Source organism: Lolium perenne, chromosome 2, assembly GCF_019359855.2.
Source record: "Lolium perenne isolate Kyuss_39 chromosome 2, Kyuss_2.0, whole genome shotgun sequence".
In the NCBI taxonomy this organism is placed as follows: Eukaryota; Viridiplantae; Streptophyta; class Magnoliopsida; order Poales; family Poaceae; genus Lolium; species Lolium perenne.
In genome coordinates this window covers 76570425-76594595 of record NC_067245.2, presented here as the reverse complement: position 1 = coordinate 76594595, position 24171 = coordinate 76570425, and positions in this window count along the sequence as shown.

Here is a 24171-nt window from a genome sequence, read left to right as displayed (position 1 = left end):
CCAAGCTTAGTTCTGCTCGTCCCGAGCAGGTAAAACGATAACACAGATAATTTCTGGAGTGACATGCCATCATAATCTTGATCATACTATTTGTAAAGCATATGTAGTGAATGCAGCGATCAAAACAATGTATATGACATGAGTAAACAAGTGAATCATAAAGCAAAGACTTTTCATGAATAGCACTTCAAGACAAGCATCAATAAGTCTTGCATAAGAGTTAACTCATAAAGCAATAATTCAAAGTAAAGGCATTGAAGCAACACAAAGGACGATTAAGTTTCAGCGGTTGCTTTCAACTTGTAACATGTATATCTCATGGATAATTGTCAACATAGAGTAATATAATAAGTGCAATAAGCAAATATGTAGGAATCAATGCACAGTTCACACAAGTGTTTGCTTCTTGAGGTGGAGAGAAATAGGTGAACTGACTCAACATTGAAAGTAAAAAAATTGTCCTCCATAGAGGAAAAGCATCGATTGCTATATTTGTGCTAGAGCTTTGATTTTGAAAGCATGAAATTTTTTTGTCAACGGTAGTAATAAAGCATATGTATCATGTAAATTATATCTTACAAGTTGCAAGCCTCATGCATAGTATACTAATAGTGCCCGCACCTTGTCCTAATTAGCTTGGACTACCGGATCATCACAATGCACATGTTTTGACCAAGTGTCACAAAGGGGTACCTCTATGCCGCCTGTACAAAGGTCTAAGGAGAAAGCTCGCATTGGATTTCTCGCTATTGATTATTCTTCAACTTAGACATCCATACCGGGACAACATAGACAACAGATAATGGACTCCTCTTTTATGCATAAGCATGTAACAACAATTAATAATTTTCTCATTTGAGATTGAGGATATATGTCCAAAACTGAAACTTCCACCATGGATCATGGCTTTAGTTAGCGGCCCAATGCTCTTCTCTAACAATATGCATGCTTAACCATAAGGTGGTAGATCGCTCTTACTTTAGACAAGACGAACATGCATAGCAACTCACATGAAATTCAACAAAGAGTAGTTGATGGCGTCCCCAGTGAACATGGTTATCGCACAACAAGCAACTTATTAAGAGATAAAGTGCATAATTACATATTCAATACCACAATAGTTTTTAAGCTATTTGTCCCATGAGCTATATATTGCAAAGGTGAATGATGGAATTTTAAAGGTAGCACTCAAGCAATTTACTTTGGAATGGCGGAAAATACCATGTAGTAGGTAGGTATGGTGGACACAAATGGCATAGTGGTTGGCTCAAGTATTTTGGATGCATGAGAAGTATTCCCTCTCGATACAAGGTTTAGGCTAGCAAGGCTTATTTGAAACAAACACAAGGATGAACCGGTGCAGCAAAACTCACATAAAAGACATATTGAAAACATTATAAGACTCTACACCGTCTTCCTTGTTGTTCAAACTCAATACTAGAAATTATCTAGACCTTAGAGAAACCAAATATGCAAACCAAATTTTAGCATGCTCTATGTATTTCTTCATTAATGGGTGCAAAGCATATGATGCAAGAGCTTAAACATGAGCACAACAATTGCCAAGTATCACATTACCCAAGACATTAATAGCAATTACTACATGTATCATTTTCCAATTCCAACCATATAACAATTTAACGAAGGAGAAACTTCGCCATGAATACTATGAGTAGAAACTAAGGACATACTTGTCCATATGCTACAGCGGAGCGTGTCTCTCTCCCATAAAGTGAATGCTAGGATCCATTTTATTCAAACAAAACAAAAAAACAAAAACAAACCGACGCTCCAAGAAAAAGCACATAAGATGTGATGGAATAAAAATATAGTTTCAGGGGAGGAACCTGATAATGTTGTCGATGAAGAAGGGGATGCCTTGGGCATCCCCAAGCTTAGACGCTTGAGTCTTCTTGATATATGCAGGGGTGAACCACCGGGGCATCCCCAAGCTTAGAGCTTTCACTCTCCTTGATCATGTTGCATCATACTCCTCTCTTGATTCTTGAAAACTTCCTCCACACCAAACTCGAAACAACTTATTAGAGGGTTAGTGCACAATAAAAATTAACATATTCAGAGGTGACACAATCATTCTTAACACTTCTGGACATTGCATAATGCTACTGGATATTAATGGATCAAAGAAATTGATCCAACATAGCAGAAGAGGCAATGCGAAATAAAAGGCAGAATCTGTCAAAACAGAACAGTTCGTATTGACGAATTTTAAAATGGCACCAGACTTGCTCAAATGAAAATTCTCAAATTGAATGAAAGTTGCGTACATATCTGAGGATCACTCACGTAAATTGGCATAATTTTCTGAGTTACCTACAGGGGAAAACAGGCCAGATTCGTGACAGCAAAGAAATCTGTTTCTGCGCAGTAATCCAAATCTAGTATGAACTTTTCTATCAACGGCTTTACTTGGCACAATAAAACACTAAACTAAGATAAGGAGAGGTTGCTACAGTAGTAAACAACTTCCAAGACTCAAAATAAAAACCAAGTACTGTAGTAAAATAACACATGGGTTATCTCCCAAGAAGTTCTTTCTTTATAGCCATTAAGATGGGCTCAACAGTTTTGATGATGCACTTGCAAGAAATAGTATTTGAAGCAAAAGAGAGCTTCAAGAGGCAAATTCAAAACACATTTAAGTCTAACATGCTTCCTATGAAGAGGAATCTTGTAAATAAACAAGTTCAAGAAGCATAATGCAACAAACGTAGAAAGATAAAACAAGTGTAGCTTCAAAAATTTCAGCACATAGAGAGGTGTTTTAGTAACATGAAAATTTCTACAACCAGATTTTCCTCTCTCATAATAACTTTCAGTAGCATCATGAGCAAACTCAATAATATAACTATCACATAAAGCATTCTTATCATGAGTCTCATGCATAAAATTATTACTCTCCACATAAGCATAATCAATTTTATTAGTTGTAGTGGGAGCAAATTCAACAAAGTGGCTATCATCATATATAGGAGGCATATTGTAATCATAAAAGAAAATTTTCTCCTCAATGCTTGGGGGACTAAAAAGATCATGCTCATCAAAGCCAGCTTCCCCAAGCTTAGAATTTTCCATAGCATTAGCAACAATGGTGTTCAAAGCATTCATAGTAATAACATTCCCATTAGCATGCATATAAAGTTCCATGGGTTTTTTAATTCTCTCTTCAAACACATCATGTCCTAATTCAAGATAAAGTTCATAAAGATCTCTCATATTTTTGTTGTTTTCCATTATGCTTAACTAGTGAAATAAAAACATGCATGATATTAAGTAAAGTAAAACAAGTAACTAATTTTTTTGTGTTTTTGATATAGAAAACAAGATAGCAAATAAAGTAAAACTAGCAACTAGTTTTTTTGTATTTTGATTTAGTGCAGCAAACAAAGTAGTAAATAAAACTAAGCAAGACAAAAACAAAGTAAAGAGATTGAGAAGTGGAGACTCCCCTTGCAGCGTGTCTTGATCTCCCCGGCAACGGCGCCAGAAAAAGAGCTTGATGGCGTGTAACTCACACGTTCGTTGGGAACCCCAAGAGGAAGGTATGATGCGCACAGCAGCAAGTTTTCCCTCAGAAAGAAACCAAGGTTTATCGAACCAGGAGGAGCCAAGAAGCACGTTGAAGGTTGATGGCGGCGGGATGTAGTGCGGCGCAACACCAGGGATTCCGGCGCCAACGTGGAACCTGCACAACACAACCAAAGTACTTTGCCCCAACGAAACAGTGAGGTTGTCAATCTCACCGGCTTGCTGTAACAAAGGATTAACCGTATTGTGTGGAAGATGATTGTTTGCAGAAAACAGTAGAACAATATTGCAATAGATTGTATTTCAGTAAAGAGAATTGGACCGGGGTCCACAGTTCACTAGAGGTGTCTCTCCCATAAGATAAACAGCATGTTGGGTGAACAAATTACAGTTGGGCAATTGACAAATAAAGAGGGCATGACCATGCACATACATATTATGATGAGTATAGTGAGATTTAATTGGGCATTACGACAAAGTACATAGACCGCCATCCAGCATGCATCTATGCCTAAAAAGTCCACCTTCAAAGTTATCATCCGAACCCCTCCAGTATTAAGTTGCTAACAACAGACAATTGCATTAAGTATTGCGCGTAATGTAACTAGTGACTACATCCTTGAACATAGCACCAATGTTTTATCCCTAGTGGCAACAGCACATCCATAACCTTAGAGGTTCTTGTCACCCCTCCAGATTCACGGAGACATGAACCCACTATCGAGCATAAATACTCCCTCTTGGAGTTACTAGCATCAACTTGGCCAGAGCATCTACTAATAACGGAGAGCATGCAAGATCATAAACAACACATAGACATAGCTTTGATAATCAACATAACAAGTATTCTCTATTCATCGGATCCCAACAAACGCAACATATAGAATTACAGATAGATGATCTTGATCATGTTAGGCAGCTCACAAGATCCGACAATGATAGCACAATGGGGAGAAGACAACCATCTAGCTACTGCTATGGACCCATAGTCCAGGGGTAGACTACTCACACATCACACCGGAGGCGACCATGGCGGCGTAGAGTCCTCCGGGAGATGATTCCCCTCTCCGGCAGGGTGCCGGAGGCGATCTCTGGATCCCAGAGATGGGATCGGCGTTGGCGGCGTCTCTGGAAGGTTTTCCGTATCGTGGCTCTCGGTACTGGGGGTTTCGTCACGGAGGCTATTTGTAGGCGGAAGGGCAGGTCAAGAGGCGGCACGAGGGCCCCACACCACAGGGCCGCGCGGCCAGGGGGGGGGCCGCGCCGCCCTATGGTTTGGGCGCCTCGTGGCCCAACTTCGTCTCCTCTTCGGACTTCTGGAAGCTTCGTGGCAAAATAGGCCCCTGGGCGTTGATTTCGTCCAATTCCGAGAATATTTCGTTACTAGGATTTCTGAAACCAAAAACAGCAGAAAACAACAACTGGCACTTCGGCATCTTGCTAATAGGTTAGTTCCAGAAAATGCACGAATATGACATAAAGTGTGCATAAAACATGTAGATAACATCAATAATGTGGCATGGAACATAAGAAATTATCGATACGTTGGAGACGTATCAGCGGTGTTGATGGAGAAGCCTTCCGGGGGCACTTCCCCGTCCCGGCGGCGTGCCGGAACAGAGAGTCCTGTCCCCCAGATCTTGGCTTCGCGATGGCGGCGGCTCTAGAAGGTTTCTCGTACCGTGGCTTTTCCGTATCGAAGATTTAGGTCAGGGACCTTTATATAGGCGAAGAGGCGGAGTCGGAGGGCTGACGAGGCGACAACACAATAGGGGGGCGCGGCCCACCCCCTGGCCGCGCCAGCCTGGTGTGTGGGGCCCCCAGGGCTCCCTTCTGGTGGCTCTCAGGTGTTCTGGAAGCTTCGTGGGATTTTAAGACTCTGGGCGTTGATTTCGTCCAATTCCGAGAATATTTCCTTACTAGGATTTCTGAAACCAAAAACAGCAGAAAACAGGAACTGGCACTTCGGCATCTCGTCAATAGGTTAGTTCCGGAAAACGCATAAAATCATCATAAAGTGTGAACAAAACATGTAGGTATTGTCATAAAACAAGCATGGAACATAAGAAATTATCGATACGTCGGAGACGTATCAGCATCCCCAAGCTTAGTTCCTACTCGTCCCGAGTAGGTAAACGATAACAAAGATAATTTCTGAAGTGACATGCTACCAACATGATCTTAATCATACTATTGTAAAGCATATGAGATGAATGCAGCGATTCAAAGCAATGGTAAAGACAATGATTAAACAACTGAATCATATAGCAAAGACTTTTCATGAATAGTACTTTCAAGACAAGCATCAATAAGTCTTGCATAAGAGTTAACTCATAAAGCAATAAATTCAAAGTAAATGTATTGAAGCAACACAAAGGAAGATTAAGTTTCAGCGGTTGCTTTCAACTTGTAACATGTATATCTCATGGATAGTTGTCAACATAAAGTAATATAACAAGTGCAATATGCAAGTATGTAGGAATCAATGCACAGTTAACACAAGTGTTTTCTTCTAAGACAGAAGGAAATGGGTAAACTGACTCAACATAAAAGTAGAAGAAAGGCCCTTCGAAGAGGGAAGCATTGATTGCTATATTTGTGCTAGAGCTTTTATTTTGAAAACATAAAGAGAGCATAAAAGTAAAGTTTTGAGAGGTGTTTGTTGTTGTCAACGAATGGTAGTGGGCACTCTAACCCCCTTGCCAGACAAACCTTCAAAGAGCGGCTCCCATGAAACATTTTTATTTTTGGGTGGCACTCCTTCCAACCTTTTCTTTCACAAACCATGGCTAACCGAATCCTCGGGTGCCGTCCAACAATCACATACCATGGAGGAGTGTCTATTTTTTTGTAAAATCATGAAAGTTAATTAATTGGGGCTGGGAACCCCATTGCCAGCTCTTTTTGCAAAATTATTGGATAAGCGGATGAAGCCACTAGTCCATTGGTGAAAGTTGCCCAACAAGATTGAAAGATAAACACCACATACTTCCTCATGAGCTATAAAACATTGACACAAATAAGAGGTAATAACTTTTGAAATGTTTAAAGATAGCACTCAAGCAATTTACTTTGGAATGGCAGAGAAATACCATGTAGTAGGTAGGTATGGTGGACACAAATGGCATAGTTTTTGGCTCAAGGATTTGGATGCACGAGAAGTATTCCCTCTCAGTACAAGGCTTTGGCTAGCAAGGCTATTTGAAGCAAACACAAGTATGAACTAGTACAACAAAACTTACATAAGAACATATTGCAAGCATTATAAGACTCTACATTGTCTTCCTTGTTGTTCAAACACCTTTACCAGAAAATATCTAGACCTTAGAGAGACCAATCATGCAAACCAAATTTTAGCAAGCTCTATGTATTTCTTCACTAATAGGTGCAAAGTATATGATGCAAGAGCTTAATAATGAGCACAACAATTGCCAAGTTTCACATTGTTCAAGACATTATACCAATTACTACATGTAGCATTTCCCGTTTCCAACCATATAACAATTAACGAAGCAGTTTCAACCTTTGCCATGAACATTAAGAATAAAGCTAAGAACACATGTGTTCATATGAACCAGCGGAGCGTGTCTCTCTCCCACACAAGCATTTATTCAAACAAAAACAAAAATGAAAACAAACGGACGCTCCAAGTAAAGTACATAAGATGTGACCGAATAAAAATATAGTTTCAAGAGAGGAACCTGATAAATTGTCGATGAAGAAGGGGATGCCTTGGGCATCCCCAAGCTTAGATGCTTGAGTCTTCTTGAAATATGCAGGGATGAACCACCGGGGCATCCCCAAGCTTAGAGCTTTCACTCTTCTTGATCATGTTATATCATCCTCCTCTCTTGACCCTTGAAAACTTCCTCCACACCAAACTCGAAACAAACTCATTAGAGGGTTAGTGCATAATCAAAAACTCACATGTTCAGAGGTGACACAATCATTTTTAACACTTCTGGACATTTCTCAAAGCTACTGGAAGTTAATGGAATAAAGAAATCCATCCAACACAGCAAAAGAGGCAATGCGAAATAAAAGGCAGAATCTGTCAAAACAGAACAGTCCGTAAAGACGAATTTCTAAGAGGCACCAGACTTGCTCAAATGAAAATTCTCAAATTGAATGAAAGTTGCGTACATATCTGAGGATCACTCACGTAAATTGGCATAATTTTCTGTGTTACCTACAGAGAATTAGGCCCAGATTCGTGACAGCAAGAAATCTGTTTTTGCGCAGTAATCCAAATCTAGTATGAACCTTACTATCAAAGACTTTACTTGGCACAACAACGCAACAAAACTAAGATAAAGAGAGGTTGCTACAGTAGTAACAACTTCCAAGACTCAAATATAAAACAAAATTGCTGTAGTAAAATAAGCACATGGGTTATCTCCCAAGAAGTTCTTTCTTTATAGCCATTAAGATGGGCTCAGCAGTTTTAATGATGCACTCGCAAGAAATAGTATTTGAAGCAAAAGAGAGCATCAAGAGGCAAATTCAAAACACATTTAAGTCTAACATGCTTCCTATGCATAGGAATCTTGTAAACAAACAAGTTCATGAATAGCAAAGTGACAAGCATAGGAAGATAAAACAAGTGTAGCTTCAAAAATTTCAGCACATAGAGATGTGTTTTAGTAACATTAAAATTTCTACAACCATATTTTCCTCTCTCATAATAATATTCAGTGGCATCATGAGCAAACTCAACAATATAACTATCAAATGCAACATTCTTATCATGAGTCTCATGCATAAAATTATTACTCTCCACATAAGCACAATCAATTATATTAGTAATAGTGGGAGCAAATTCAACGAAGTAGCTATCATTATTATTCTCATCATCAAATATAGGAGGCATATTGTAATCATAATCAAATTTATCCTCCATAACAGGCGGCACCAAAAGACTACTATCATTATAATCATCATAAATAGGAGGCAAAGTATCATCAAAGTAAATTTTCTCCTCAATGCTTGGGGGACTAAAAAGATCATGCTCATCAAAACCAGCTTCCCCAAGCTTAGAATTTTCCATATCATTAGCAACAATGGTGTTCAAAGTGTTTATACTAATATGTTCCATGGGTTTTTTAATTTTCGCATCAAACCATCCATGTCTTAACTCAGGAAATAGTTTTAAAAGCTCACTGTTGCTTTCCATTATGCCAAACTAGTGTAAAACAAGAAACAAAAAGATGCAATTGCAGGATCTAAAGGAAATAGCTTCGAGTACTTACAACGGCGCCGGAAAATAGCTTAGTAGCCGAGATCCGGAGTGTGAGTACCTTTTACCTTTCCTCCCCGGCAACGGCGCCAGAAAATATGCTTGATGTCTACGCACACTCCTTTTCCTGTATACAGTGTTGGGCCTCCAAGAGCAGAGGTTTGTAGAATAGCAGCAAGTTTTCCCTTAAGTGGATCACCCAAGGTTTATCGAACTCATGGAGGAAGAGGTCAAAGATATCCCTCTCATGCAACCCTGCAACCACAAAGTAAGAAGTCTCTTGTGTCCCCAACACACCTAATACACTTGTCAGATGTATAGGTGCACTAGTTCGGCGAAGAGATAGTGAAATACATGTGATATGAATGTATATGAACAGTAGTAACGGTACCAGAAAATAGCTTGATGCTACAACTGACGTGTGGATGATGGTGGTAATATTGTAGGCAGTACAGATGCAGTAAAACAGTAAATAAGCAGCGATTTCAGTATTTGGGAACAAGGCCTAGGGATTATACTTTCACTAGTGGACACTCTCAACATTGATCACATAACAGAATAAATAGATATATGCTATACTCTACACTCTCTTGTTGGATGATGAACACCACTAATTGTGTAGGATTACACGAACCCTCAATGCCGGAGTTAACAAGCTCCACAATATTCGATATTCATATTTAAATAACCTTAGAGTGCATGATAGATCATTGCAATTACACCAAGTACTAACATAGCATGCACACTGTCACCATCACACTATGAAGGAGGCATAGATCACATCAATACTATCATAGCAACAATTAACTTCATAATCTACAAGAGATTACAATCATAACCTACGCCAAGTACTACACGATGCACACACTGTCACCTTTACACACGTGGGACAAGGAGTCTCCGGAGATCACATAAGTAAAATCCACTTGACTAGCATAATGACATCTAGATTACAAGCATCATCATATGAATCTCAATCATGTAAGGCAGCTCATGAGATTATTGTATTGAAGTACATAGGAGAGAGATTAACCACATAGCTACCGGTACAGCCCTTAGCCTCGATGGAGAACTACTCCCTCCTCATGGGAGACAGCAGCGTTGATGAAGATGGCAGTGGAGATGGCAGCGGTGTCGATGGAGAAGCCTTCCGGGGGCACTTCCCCGTCCCGGCGGCGTGCCGGAACAGAGAGTCCTGTCCCCCAGATCTTGGCTTCGCGATGGCGGCGGCTCTGGAAGGTTTCTCGTACCGTGGCTTTTCCGTATCGAAGATTTAGGTCAGGGACCTTTATATAGGCGAAGAGGCGGAGTCGGAGGGCTGACGAGGCGACAACACAATAGGGGGGCGCGGCCCACCCCCTGGCCGCGCCAGCCTGGTGTGTGGGGCCCCCAGGGCTCCCCTCTGGTCCCTCTCGGGTGTTCTGGAAGCTTCGTGGAATACTAAGATGCTGGGCGTTGATTTCGTCCAATTCCGAGAATATTTCCTTACTAGGATTTCTGAAACCAAAAACAGCAGAAAATAGGAACTGACACTTCGGCATCTCGTCAATAGGTTAGTTCTGGAAAACGCATAAAATCATCATAAAGTGTGAACAAAACATGTAGGTATTGTCATAAAACAAGCATGGAACATAAGAAATTATCGATACGTCGGAGTCGTATCAAGCGACTAAACCTCACAAAGGAGATGGATGAACTTCTATATAGGGAGGAGATAGCATGGCTACAGCGTTCTCGTATTACATGGCTGCGGGAAGGGGATCAAAATACATTTTTTTCATCGACAAGCATCAAAGAGACAAAAGAAAAACAAAATTCAAAAGCTGAAAAGACCTGACGGCTCATGGACAATGGATACAAATGAGATGGAAAATATGACCTCTGCATTCTTCCAAAACCTTTACACAAAAGATGATTCTGTTGCTCCAGATGGGGTTACGAATTTGGTTAATGGAGTTGTGACCGATGCCATGAATGAGGCTCTATGTGCAACCTATACAGAGAAGGAAATTAGTGATGCGCTTTTTCAGATTGGTCCCCTAAAGGCCCCGGGACCTGACGGTTTTCCTGCTAGATTTCTTCAACGGGACTAGGGTTTACTCAAAGAGGAGGTTGTTGCAGCCGTGCAGCTGTTTTTTGAAACTAGAATTATGCCATCTGAAGTTAATGGCACCGCTATTGTCATGATCCCCAAGAAGAATGAACCGCAAGAACTGAAGGACTTCAGGCCTATTAGTTTATGCAACGTGACCTACAAAGTGGTGTTGAAGTGTATTGCAAATCGGTTGCGCCTTATTTTAGATGAGATCATTGCACCGACTCAAAGCGCTCTTATCCCCGGCCGATTAATTACTGACAATGCTTTGATGGCGTTCAAGTGCATCCATTCTATTCAGACAGGGGGTGTTGCTAGATCAAAATTTTGTGCGTACAAGCTGGATATGGCCAAAGCTTATGTCTGTGTAGATTGGAGTTTCTTGGAAGGAGTTTTAGCAAAGTTGGGCTTTCAAAGCAAATGGATACGGTGGGTGATGGCATGTGTGACCTCGGTATGGTACTCAATTCACTTTAACAGACATATGTTGGACTCTTTCTCTCCTTCTCGCGGCCTTCGCCAAGGTGATCCACTTTCGCCATATTTATTTTTGTTTGTGGGTGACGGTTTATCTTGCTTGATCAGAAAAGAGATTGAAAATGGGGCACTCCATGAGTTCCAAATCTGTAGACGTGCCCCTGGCATCTCTCACTTATTCTTCGCGGATGACAGTATATTATTCTTTGAAGCCTCGGTCCAACAGGCAACGGTGATCAAGTCAATTCTCGACAAATATGAAAAAAATACGGGACAACTTGTTAGTCTGGGCAAGTATTCAATAATGTACGGCAATCGATGCACCCCTGAGACGCAACGTGAGATCAAAGTGCTTCTCAACTATGAAACCTAAAGTTTTGAGTAGAAATATCTCAGACTTCCGGTCCCTGAGGGTGAAATCAAGAAAGGCAAATTCAAAACGTTGAAGAAAAGCTTTCAAAATAGGGCCTGTGACTGGACAGAGAAATATTTGTCGAGTGCTGCGAAAGAAACACTTGTAAAGGCTGTTTTGCAATCTTTGGCGACATATGCTATGGGGGTTTTCAAATTTCCAATTGGCCTAACTGAAGATCTATCTCACATTATTCAAGACTTTTGGTGGGGAGATGAAGAAAACAGGAAGCGTATGCACTGGATGTCTTGGGAAAAATTGACTCGACCAAAATCATAGGGTGGTATCGGCTTCGGGGATCACATAATTTTTAACCAAGCTCTCTTGGCCCGTCAAGCATGGCGTTTAATCCAACGTCCTAATAGTTTATGTTCACGATTATTAAAAGCACGATACTATCCATCAGCGCACCTTCTTGACACAACGTTTATTCGGAATGTATAGCCGGCATGGGAAGGGGTTATGCACGGTCTGGAGCTGCTTAAGAAAGGTGCTATTTGTAGGATTGGGTCTGGATCGAGTGTACGGATATTTCATGATAATTGGATTCCCCGATCAGATGCTCTAAAAGTTATGGCTAGGAGAGGGAACTCGAGGCGCCGATGGGTTTCAGAACTCATAAACCCCGGTACTAGGACATGGGATGAAGAGAGGGTCCGAGAGTGCGGTATACCTATGTATGTACAAGCGATCTTGGCAATTCAGATTCCGAGACGACAATGTGATGATTTCGTGGCCTGGTTCCCGGAAAGTAATGGTCTATTCTCAGTTCGGTCGGCTTACCGCCTTGGTCTCCAACCTCGTCTGACAAGTCTGAGCGGTGGGCAGTGTAGTTCGGAACCAAATGGAGACAGGAAAATTTGGGAGTTAATCTGGAAGGCCAAGGTTCCTCGGAAACTCCGTGTTTTCGCGTGGAAGGTGGCCTCATCGACCATGGCTGTTCGGTCTGCCCTACATCGTCACATACACTCGATTGCACCGACTTGTGCCATCTGCGGGGTCGAAGGAGAAGACTGACATCATGATCTTATCAGATGCACATTGGCAAAGGCCCTGCGACATGGGCTCCGAAATCACTGGGACCTTCCTACTGAAGAGGCTTTCAGGTTTAATGGGGATGATTGGTATTTCCTTCTACTGTGTAATGCTTCAGAAGAGATGAGAACGAAAATCATATTCATGATGTGGAGAGTATGTCACCATCGAAACAACATCGTCCATGGGGATGGGAAGGCGAGGGTCTCTGCCTCGGTGCCCTACCTTTGTAGCTACCTTACTTCCTATGTGGCTGCAACCGGAGCTGGGTGGGAGCTGAAAGGCAAACAACTAGTGGAACCAGAGCGTCTAGCAAATACTGATGGCACACAAGCTGTTTCGGGATGGATTGTTCGGACAGAAGGTGAGCTGAAGGCGAATGTTGATGCAGCCTGGGACTCAACGACCAGACGAGGTGGAATTGGCGTTGTGGTACGTGATCACCAAGGTAATCCAGTCCTCACGGATTGGAGGATCATACCTGGGTGTGCAGGGGCAGAAGATGTTGAAGCACTAGCATGCTTGGAGGGTTTAAAACACTTGATTGCCCTTAAGGGTCGATCATCTGTTCTTGAATCGAATTGCTTGCGGGCTGTTCAAGTTCTCAGATGCAATGATATGGACAAATCCAATAGTTGGTGCATCTAAGTAGGGAGTCGGGAGCTGCTGAAAGTGTTCTCTAGTATTAGAATTGCAAAAGTAGATCGGGTGAGTAATTCAGTAGCTCATAGTTTAACACAATTAGGTAAGAGTGGTACTTCGGGTTGCCTCCTTGGTTCTGCCGCGACGTGTGTGTTGGAGGGTATCAAGAAGGATTGTAATTTGGCTCTACGTGACTGAAGCAACAAGTTTCTGACGCACTATTTTCCTTACCAGGGTACCCTAAGGGGACTTGAAGGGTTTTAATGAGGCGGCTTCCTTGCTTAATATATTGTGCTATTATTTCAAAAAAAAATGCATGAAGATATATGAGTTGTTAGGGCATCTTCATGCCCGACACACGACTAAGATACGCCGATAGATCCATTCCAATCTTAAATTTAGGCTGGAAATACGTCAGCTCGGACAACACTCAAGTCCCCCTATTCTATTCTGAGGGCCCACCCGCCAGTGGTGACACCGCTCACCAAGCTCTAGCCTTCAATGGAGGAAGCCGTTGGTGCATGGTCCCCGCCCCTATCCCCCACCATTGTCGTCAAGCGCAAGGCAAGATCAAGGCGCCGGAGAAGAGGACGCTCCAGATCAAGAAGCGTGGTGCCCGGGCGAGCCGTGAGGGGAAGGGCGGCCAAGGCATACGTTGCCTCCATCATAGCCATGTAAAAAAGGCCGAGATCATTTTGTCCCTGTAGGTCAAGGCCAACGCCGAATTCTTTGCCTCCTAATTATGCCATTGCCTACGACCGCCTCTACGACCACGGTCGCCTGTATTATGCGGGGAGGGGTGCTATGCCTCATCCGTCACGTCCAGGCGCCGGCCTCCCAACTCGGTGGGTCACGATCACCGTCGTCGGAGGTCCCGTCCTCGAAGGATGGTTTTGTTGTGGTTTGGCCTCGATCTCAACAGCACTCGTATGCCCGGTGATTGAGGCCAGGGGACATGCAAGAGGCCACATGCGATCCCAGCATCCCGCTAACAAACATGCCCGTGCCCTACAACATGTTCATGGGAATGCCAGGACCGACGCCAGCTGAATATAGGTTAAATTGGCGACGTCCTAAGGTACACGCGTAGAACTAATAAATCGTTATGGATGGAGTACATGGATTAGCTGAAATAGTACTAATAAATACTACTAGTTTGTGTAATATTTCTTAGAATTTAGAATGAATCAGAACAGAGGAAGTATATTTGATGTCTAAAATGAATTGGGCCATAGCACAAGCCTTAAGGGAAAAAAAAAAGTCTATGTGCCTATGTCATGTTCATGGCCAACCGATCGCTTGAATTCCTCGATATTTCATGCATGGAAGCGCCTATTGTCATGCATTGTTTTCTGCACACAAGACCAATCCCCGGGGCCGGAAGCGATGAAGAAGGTGCCGTATGTGTGTGCCACCTACTGCCGTGCCACGTAGCCACTCAGCACGGAAAAGGCGCACGCATGTAACACATTGACCCAAAACGTAGAAGCTAGCGGCCGCCCTCTAGCTCCGCCTCGGCATCCTATCATACGACGCACGTCTCGAGTTCTTCGCTGTTTTAGCGGCCCATGTGAGGCGCTGAATAATTCGGCATGGACGGGTGTTCGATCCGACAGGGTTCAGGCCGCACACGAGACCGCATGTGGAGGAGGAAAGAGGCGCCCGGCCGCTCGCTGCGTCGCGGAGAAGGCAGGCTGCAGCTTGATCGAAAAGAAAAATTAAGGATTATTATTACTTCGGCTTTCCGTGGCGATTTTTTTTTAAATAATACACATTTTTTGTTTATTTCAGAAATAATACTCGGTTTTGAGATATTTCAGAAATAATACACTGTCGGGTTCAGGAAACCCGAAATTTGAAACTCGGGGTAGAGGAACCCGAAATTTCAAAAATCGGGGTAGAGGAACCCGACTAATCCTGTTTCCGCGCGAAAAAGAAGGAATTGGGGTAGAGGAACCCGAAATTTCAGAATTAGGGTAGAGGAACCCGAAATTTCAAAAATCGGGGTAGAGTAACCCGAAATATGTGGGAATCTCGGGGTCGCCTAACCCGATTCACTAATATCGGGTTTCTAAAACCCGATTCTTTCTTTTCCTTTTCTTTTTCCTTTTTCGCCCTCCCGCCAAAAGAATAAGTCGGGTTCCTCTACCCCGATTTTGAAATTTCGGGTTCCTCTACCCCGAGTTTTAAATTTCGGGTTCAACGAACCCGACGGTGTATTATTTCTGAAATATCTCAAAACCGAGTATTATTTCTGAAATAAACAAAAAAAAGTGTATTATTTAAAAAAAATGCGCCTTTCCGGGCCGATCGATGAGCTTCACATGGGGGGCCGTCGTCCGTCGAGATGCTGCTTCGCTGTTCGTTCCGCGAGCGTGCACGTTGCGCTGCGCTGCGCCACCACCCTGCGCTGCCTTGCTTGCTTGCGCGAAAGATAACGCAATGGATGGATCGTCCTCTCTACGCTTTTCTTTTAGCGGCACGGAGGTGCGTGCGTGGGGCCGGTGAATTAGGCCGTGTGTAAAACGAGGCTGCCGAGGTGTCGACGCGATCCGTCGGAAGGGACGATAGAAATATCTTTACCAACTGTAGCAAGATCTGTACTGCTCCAGTATACACCAGATCGATGTTAAGTTAGAGCGAGTACAATAAGTTCTAGTCAGCTGGCTATAATGATTAAAATAATATATTGTTGCCTAGTTGGAGGAGAGAGAAGAGGAGAGAGAAGAGGAGTGGACTCTTATGAAGAGCCAGCTCTAGCACGTGCTCCTAGGCACTATGTGAGAGTGAATGGTGGGTCATGCACTAATAAAGTAGTACAATTTTATAGCTCACTATTGTACATGTTGACTCTAAGGTGACTATAGATGACATGGCACTTGGCTTATAGCCAACAGTTAGCTCTACTATTGAACTTGCTCTTGGCCTATCCTACTGACGAGAGAGTGAGTGAGTGACAACTGACAACTAGCAGCTGGCTGGCGGGTCCTCACGTGCCATGTAAAAAGGTGTAGAACCACTAATGGCTGTCTGTCTGAGCTGTGCCGCTGTGCCGCAGCGCACAGGCAAGGAGTGAATTCATACTCAGGGCAGGGGTAGTATTGTAGGGATAGATTTTTTTTGGGGGGGAATATTGTAGGGATTATTGATGGATAAGTTAATTGCCAGCGTACACGGCATTCTGCGTTCTGCCGGGCCACCGCCCGCGCGGGCGGCTGATCTGATGCTCATCACATGCCCCCGAGCCAAACAAAGGACTCCGCCCAGGCCAGGCAGATCGATTCGTTCCGTCCTACGCAATTATCACAGGTCGATTCTCCGAGCTAATCACTGATTCGTGAATCATACACGACGGGCGCCCTGTGAGGCGAAAGAGAAGGGCCCGAGAGATGCGCTCCAGCCCGGCCCACCGGAGATGCGCAGCCCCACCACCGGTGCGCGACAGCGGTGGCGAGACCCGTCGCGATCCGCGCGGGTGATCCTCCGCTCCGGTCGCCGAGAGCTCGACACCGCGCTCGCGATCGATCGACCTTGGCGTCGCCTCCGGCCAATCGCGCGCATGATCATGGGCCAGGCGGCCGCGTCTGGGAGCTGCGGGGCGACGACCATCTGCCGACGCGGCGCCCGCGCGCGGATGCGGCCGCGGCGACGTGTACGTCCGGTGACCGTGTTCGCGGCCCAAACTTTCGTCCGCTTGCTCCGGATGAGACGCACCAGATCTGTGCCGAGCACCCCACATGCATATGCATGCATGGTCGATCGATGCGGACACGAAACGGGGGCGATGCGTGCATGCAGTTCGTGGACGAAAACGATGGCACGCGCGCGTGACGCCGCTGGACCTCACTTCGCTTCTCCTCAGATCTCTCAACTGCTAACTTGCCAAGCGAGGTCAAATTTGCAACAGTAGGCTGATTTCTCGGCCGCTAGCTCGAGCTGTACATTGCTTCGCGCAGAAAAAGACGTCACTCTGGGTCGCGGCCACGTGAGGTGCTTGTACGTGTAACTCGATCGGTGGCACAGATCCAGCGAGACTGCGAGAGTTGAGGTATGTTCTCCTTTGGAAAAGGTAAACTATATATGCCCTCCATGTTACCAGATGGATTCCTCTAAACAAATACGGTTCACCAGGTATATCTGTTCGAGCGAGGTTAGGTTACAAATACTTAGAAAATGCAGAATAAATAAAGAAATCAACACTTGGGAGAAAAATAAGGAGGGACAGCATGGTAGACCTACATACAAGGTTCAAAGTAGGGTCAAAGTTCCACATGTTCTGTACGTAGCCGAATCGAAACCGGCCCAAAATAGGAGCCGCCCCGACCGGTCATCTCTTTTCCTCTCTCGAGCTCTCCGCTCCCTCTCTCTTCAGGTCTCTCAAGATCTGGGCCGCTCGGCCCCTCTCCCTCTCTTCTCCGGCGTGAGCCGGCGTTGAGGCGGGCGGGGGACCCTCCCCTATGCAGTAGTAGTTTAGCTGTAGCGTATTTGGTTAGGTTTCTTCCTGGTTCTGCCTCCATGGCGTATGGCGTCATGCCGATGTGGGGGATTTGGTCGCCGGTGCACGCGAGCTGCACCTGGTGGCCGGTGGCTGTTTCTCTCCTTCTCATGGAGCTCCGGTGGTTGGAGCCGTATGTGAGCGGGAATGGGCTTCTCACCGTCCCAATGAATAAGCTCGAGCTAGTTGCCGGTGAGGATGAAGTTGGATTTGCTTCTCTTCATGTCTGCTACAATCATCAAGGAGGTGGGGGAGTGGACCGGAAGGGAGACGTTCTGATTTCTTCTCAGCGGTGGGGATTGATGCTGCATCTTGCGGAGATTCTCAACGGCGGCGATCTGGCGCCGCTGTTATCCTCGGCCATGGTGGCTACTCCGCGCCGCGGTCCTGTGGGCTCTGTGGCTTCTTCAACCTCCAGGCCGGCGGGCCAAGAAGGGGGCCTTTTCGCGACTCCGTCACGGCGCTCCATCGTCACGCCTTCGCCAAGTGGTCTCGTCCCCGGCGTCGGTGATGTCGGCCGTGATGCCGAGTTCATCATCAAGCTGCGGTGGAGAAGGACTCAAGGACTTGATTGCTTTCTCTTGTTTTGTTTTGGGGTCCTTTATGTAAAAGTGCAGGTCATGGTTGTATTTTCTTCTCTGTTTTGGACGTTGCAGCAATTTGTAATCCCACCGCTTTAATATAAGCAGCATCTGGGACCTTCTGGTCCCGATCCTTGTTCAAAAAAAAAAAAAAAAAAAAAAAAAAACCGGCCCAAAATATAGTAATCTAGGAATTACTCCCTCCCGTCGGCAATAGGTCGTCCATAATTTTGCATTCAACTGAACTTTGCAATCTTTAACTAATAATAAATATACATGCAATAATAAAAATATATGTACCAAATACATATAATATGAAAATATATTTTATGATAATACTAAAAATATTAATATATCATTGTATAAGTTTATATTTTTATCAATATATTTGATCAAACTTCATAAAGCTTGATTTTGACCAAACTTTATATGCAATTAAATTAGTGGATTTTTTTGAAAAATGGATTTTTCTGTGGTTAAAATAGGAGACAGGTCAAAGATGTACTGCACTCCATCAACGACTACAAAGCAACCACAGAATCTTGCTCAGAGAAAGCGAAAGCCAACGAGAAAGCTCTCTGATTTTTACTGGAACCCAGCTGAAACTGCCGACAGGCTAGCAACGACAGAGTATTATCCGGAAGAGATAAGGCAAATTGTGCAAAGAGAGAAACGAAAATCGAAAAGAGACAAATAACTACAAGTACTCGTAGATCCTCGGGACCCTGCCACGGGAGTGCGCTGCTGGTCTGCTTCTGAGCTTCTCTCGCGTGTCACGCGACGTTTGCTCGCAGCTCATATCCATGTCGGCGCTCTGGAATTTTCCTATATCGGCAATGTTGCTGCAAGCTGTTTAATCAGCTATTTTTTTCCCCGGCGTGGTTGATTAATGCAAGAAGAGGAAACTTGATCTATTTTTGAAAAAGAGGCAATTTACTCTCTTTTTTTTCCTTAAATAAGGTGCAATTTACTCTCGAAGTTTCTCGTCCATGATTAGTGCTGATAGCCTGATATAATTGCTAGCAGTACACCACTTGGGCCTGATTTGTTCGATCCGGGTTGATTGATCATCATTGAGTTAAAGGAAGCTGCTAATACAAAAAAATATTGTTATATGCATCAATGCATGCACCAGTGCATGTGCAACACCTCGGCATGCATGATGAACAAACCCTCAATGCCAGCAAAACATGGTTTGCTTTGAACACATGTTGGTCTTAAATACCAAAAGCAAATCGTATGAGGCACAAAGGTTCCATTTAAATGCGATTTTTTTAATAATATGGATTAAATATTTAATTCCTGGAATAGCGCACGATTTCAAAAAAAAAAAATCAAATCTGTGACCGGGTCGGACATCTGCCGACAGACCGGATAGCTACTGGCCGATCGGTCGGCTGATGCCTGACCGTGCATGGCATGACCTAGCTGGCCCGCAGATGCTCCCGGCCACGCTGCTTTCTTCTTCTTCCTTCTTTCTTCTTCCTGGCTCTCCTCCCTATTCGTCGGCAGCACGAACAACAACCACCCAAAAACACTCCTTTTCTCATATTCCTACTGATTTAGCCACCAAAATTTCACTATTTTGCTGCTATTAGTTCAGGAAGCCCGATCTACATTAGGGTTTGTAGGCGATTGGTGGTGCTGTTTAGCAATAATGGTGATGAAGTGATGGAGGTTGTTGGTGGTGTAAGGGGCTGAGCTCCTGCTGCAGATTGGTGCTGGTGCTGGTGTTGAGCTGCTGCGTGCTGTTCGTGCTGCTGCAGTTGGAGAGGCTGCTCACGCTACAAGGGCAAACCCTAATCTTTGCATATTAGTGGTAACTGTGTAGGTTTATGTGGGTTGCTGTTGGTGTTAGTGTATTTATGTGTTGTGTAGTAGTTACGTTTGTTGACGTGGATGGAATTTTTTAGGTGAGCAAACATGACAGATATTGACAAAGGATTAACTTATCAATGGCTACAAGTTGTAGACTAGGGTTTAGTTGGAAGTAGAGGGCAAGTAGATCTCGAGGGTTTCAGCCGAAAAGTACTCGACGATTGAGAAACTAGGGTTTTCGTGAAACAATGAATCGATCCTTTCTTTGTCCCTCGACTCCCCCTTATATAGGAGGCGGAGCCGAGGGATTCGTGGTACACAAGTTTACAGAGTCCGGGAGGGTTTCTGAATCGTCCCGTAATAATTACAAGCTGATATTCCTAATACAATTCTATCTTTCCTTAATACTAATTGGGCTTCCACGCTTCATATTCTTTGACTCGTGGACCTTCAATAAACCCTGGGTACCATCTTCGGCAGGCCCATTGGGGATGCCTATGTCAGTAGCCCCCGAGATTTTGCTTCAATCGAAGAATCGGGGAAAATCTCCAACTTTATAATCATCAAACAACCTTTCAAAACATCACATAGCTTTAGACATTTATATATTATACAGGGATAACGGTAATTGGGGCTAGTTCATCTGACGGATCAGGTACTAGTTAACTGCTCTAGTGGCAATCCGCAAAAACCTACTTCAAGATCACGTCTCTGGGCATGATCTCGGGATACTGGTGTTAACTCGACATGCGCCGCTTAAGGTCTTACCATTTGTCGAGTCCCAGTCATGTTTTATCGGGTACCTAACGCGTCCGTTAGGATTTTTCTTCGTATCTGTTGATACGGAAAAAAGTAGCAAACCGATGTCATAGACGGTGCCACGCCGCTCAGAACGGATCTGGGGTCCTACCTTTGCAGAGTTTTGTGGCATTCAGAGATTATTCGCGGCTTTGGCGCTCTGAGAATATTTTGTCGAGTGTTTTTTCGGCTGTTGGAATAGCACATTTTATTGAGTCAACGAATGAATTATCTTGTCTTCCCGATGGGAGTATATGGAGAGTTATTTGTATAACTCGAAATATGCTCATTATACTTTTTATAATATCATCGGGCACGCGAACAGCGTTCCCGATGGGAGTAGCCCCCGAGGCTACAGCCAAGGACTTGTACTTGGTTGTAGGCTCATCATTTCAATATCTTTTGTCGCTATATTGTCGTGTTGCCGAGTTCTTCTATCTTTATCAGGTGCGCGACCAGCGCTCCCGATGTGAGTAGCCCCCGAGGCTATGGACGAATGCTTGCATTTGATCATAGGCTCTCGCCATTTCTATTTTGCCATACCCGAAATTTCCCTTTTTCAAAAGTAGCCCCGAGCATTTGATCATAAACTTGTATTTGATCAAAGGCTCTCGAGATTATCAATAGTCCTTTACTGTCGCCATTTTCCTTAACCTCACAGCCGAGATTTTCATGTAGTAAGGTGGCATCAGTGCTGATGATAGCCAAGACCACTGCATTGGGAAGACGCAAGTACTATCCTCTCCCTGACCTGCGGGCCCAAAACCCACGACACGTTGACACGTTATCGTAGTGGGGGACACACGTCCTCCACTTTTTCTGGCACGCGCGCTGTAGCGTCTGTCTAGTTCCATCACAGTAAAAATACTGCTTTACCCCTTAGGCCACATGTAAATCATCAAGTCCGTTCGTAGATAATCCAACGGTGCGGCGTTTTGACTGAACCTGCTACAAATAGCCATCGTCTTCCTCCGTCAATCCCCTTCGATGCGCCGCACCTCTGTTCTCTCTCCAAAAAATCTCCCATTGCACCCAAAACTTCCTGAGCTCAGCCATACTCTTACTCACGCCTTCGCCATTGTTGATGCCACCCGGCGCAAGGCTCACCAGGCACAGCACACCGGAATCCAAGATGGCAGCGCAAGATCTGGGAGCGGCGAAGTGGGAAAGATCGAAGATCTCCAACCAGGACATCAACCTGATGAAGAAGCTCGGGCTGATGAAGAAGAAGGACACTCTGCGCTTCCCCAGCGAGGAGAGCTACCCGACGCCTCCTATCGGATATCGGGTTAGCTTCGTTGACCACCTTATTCACGGCCTCTCTGTTCCTATTCACGATTTCCTCCGCGGTCTTCTCTTTGTGTACGGGTTGCAGCTTCACCAACTGACTCCCAATTCCATCCTCCATGTCTCTATTTTCATTACTCTTTGCGAATTCTTTCTCGGAGTCCATCCTAATTGGGCTCTATGGAAACGCATCTTCTTCCTCCGCCGTAATGGCTCCCATAACATCGCCTACAACATAGGCGGTGTTGTTATCTGTGTTCGCCCTGATGTTGAATACTTTGACATCAAATTTCCCGACTCCGTTCAAGGGTGGCGCAAAAGATGGTTGTACATCCACGAGGAGTGCCTTGACTAAGTGGAGTATAACATCGCTCCTTTTGATGGAGGTGCCGAAATTCTTCGCCGCCGGTCCTGGGACGCGGAGGCCACTGAAGAGGAGAAAACAGCGACAGAGGCGCTGATGTCCCGTATCCGCGAGCTTCAAAATACCCGTGGCAAGGAATTGTCGGGTATCCAAATCACAGCATATTTCCTTAGGATTAGAGTGCAACCTTTACAAGCTCGCAAAAATCCCCTCTGGACGTACGCTGGCGAAGAAGATGTCGACCGACTCTCCAAGGACCTTACTGTAAAGGACTTGGAGAAGCTTGTCCGAAGAATTTCGTCGCTTAGCAAGAAAGATGCGATTCCATCCTCTTGCCGCGTGGAGCCATATAGCGGCACCAACGCCCTCCCCGAGGTAAATTGTCGGCTGCTATTTTTCCCTTTCGAATTTTTTAACGTTTGTCGATTACTATTTTGCTGACACCCTTTATATAATTTCTTGTCGACATATCTTGTGCTTGTAGAATCATCAAGTTCTAGCTTCTCTTTCTCCTCTTCCTGATGGTGGGGAAGTCGAAGAATGGGCTGTTGTCACTGACGACAACCAGGGTACTTCTCGCCCTGAGAGTGAAATCGCGGGTTCCCGCAAATCCGTGGCTTCCTCTGAAAGAGAGATTGATTCTGAGGCTTCCGAATCTACGCGGTCCATTCCCTCTGCTGCTTCTCCGACGAATAAACGGAAAAGGGATGAGGTCGCAGATTCCGGTGCCTCCAAGACTGACAAGGCCCCTCTCGAGGAAATTTCACCCGAAGAGGAGGAAAGACCCTTCAACCCGTACGACGATGCCCTTGTTAGCTCGTGAGTTTCCATCAACTATTTCCTTTTGCCTCAATAATGTTTCCTATCTTTGTTTCTCATATTTTTCCTTGCTTCTATAGTGGCGACGAGGAGGAAAATCCTCCTATTAACGTGACTGCTCGAACGAGCATGTCTCGTACTTTAGTTATTTCCGAAGCTCATCCTGACGCGGATGAAACCTCGCCCCCTCAGCAACATATGGAGCATCCGACTCCAGTTGCGAGCCCCCGTGCCTCTTCGCCAAAGAGAGCTAGGATTGAGCCGGTCAAAGAGTCTAATCTTTTGATTGGTGATTCTGCGACTCCTTCGATGGATGATGTAAGTCTTCCTTTCATTTATGTTTCGAACTTTTCAGCTTTTTCGACTCTCCTTTGGTTTTTGTTTGTGCTGTCGAACTTTTTGCTTCCTATGTTGATTTCTCTTTCTCCGTTTTCCCTTTCAGCCTTTTATGAAGGAATTTATCCGTCTTGGTACCCAATTCATCGGGTACCGTGATCATGCTAAGAAGCTTGAAGGTATTCTTTTCTTGCCTCTTTCCATTGAATAGGTTCTCCTTCATTATT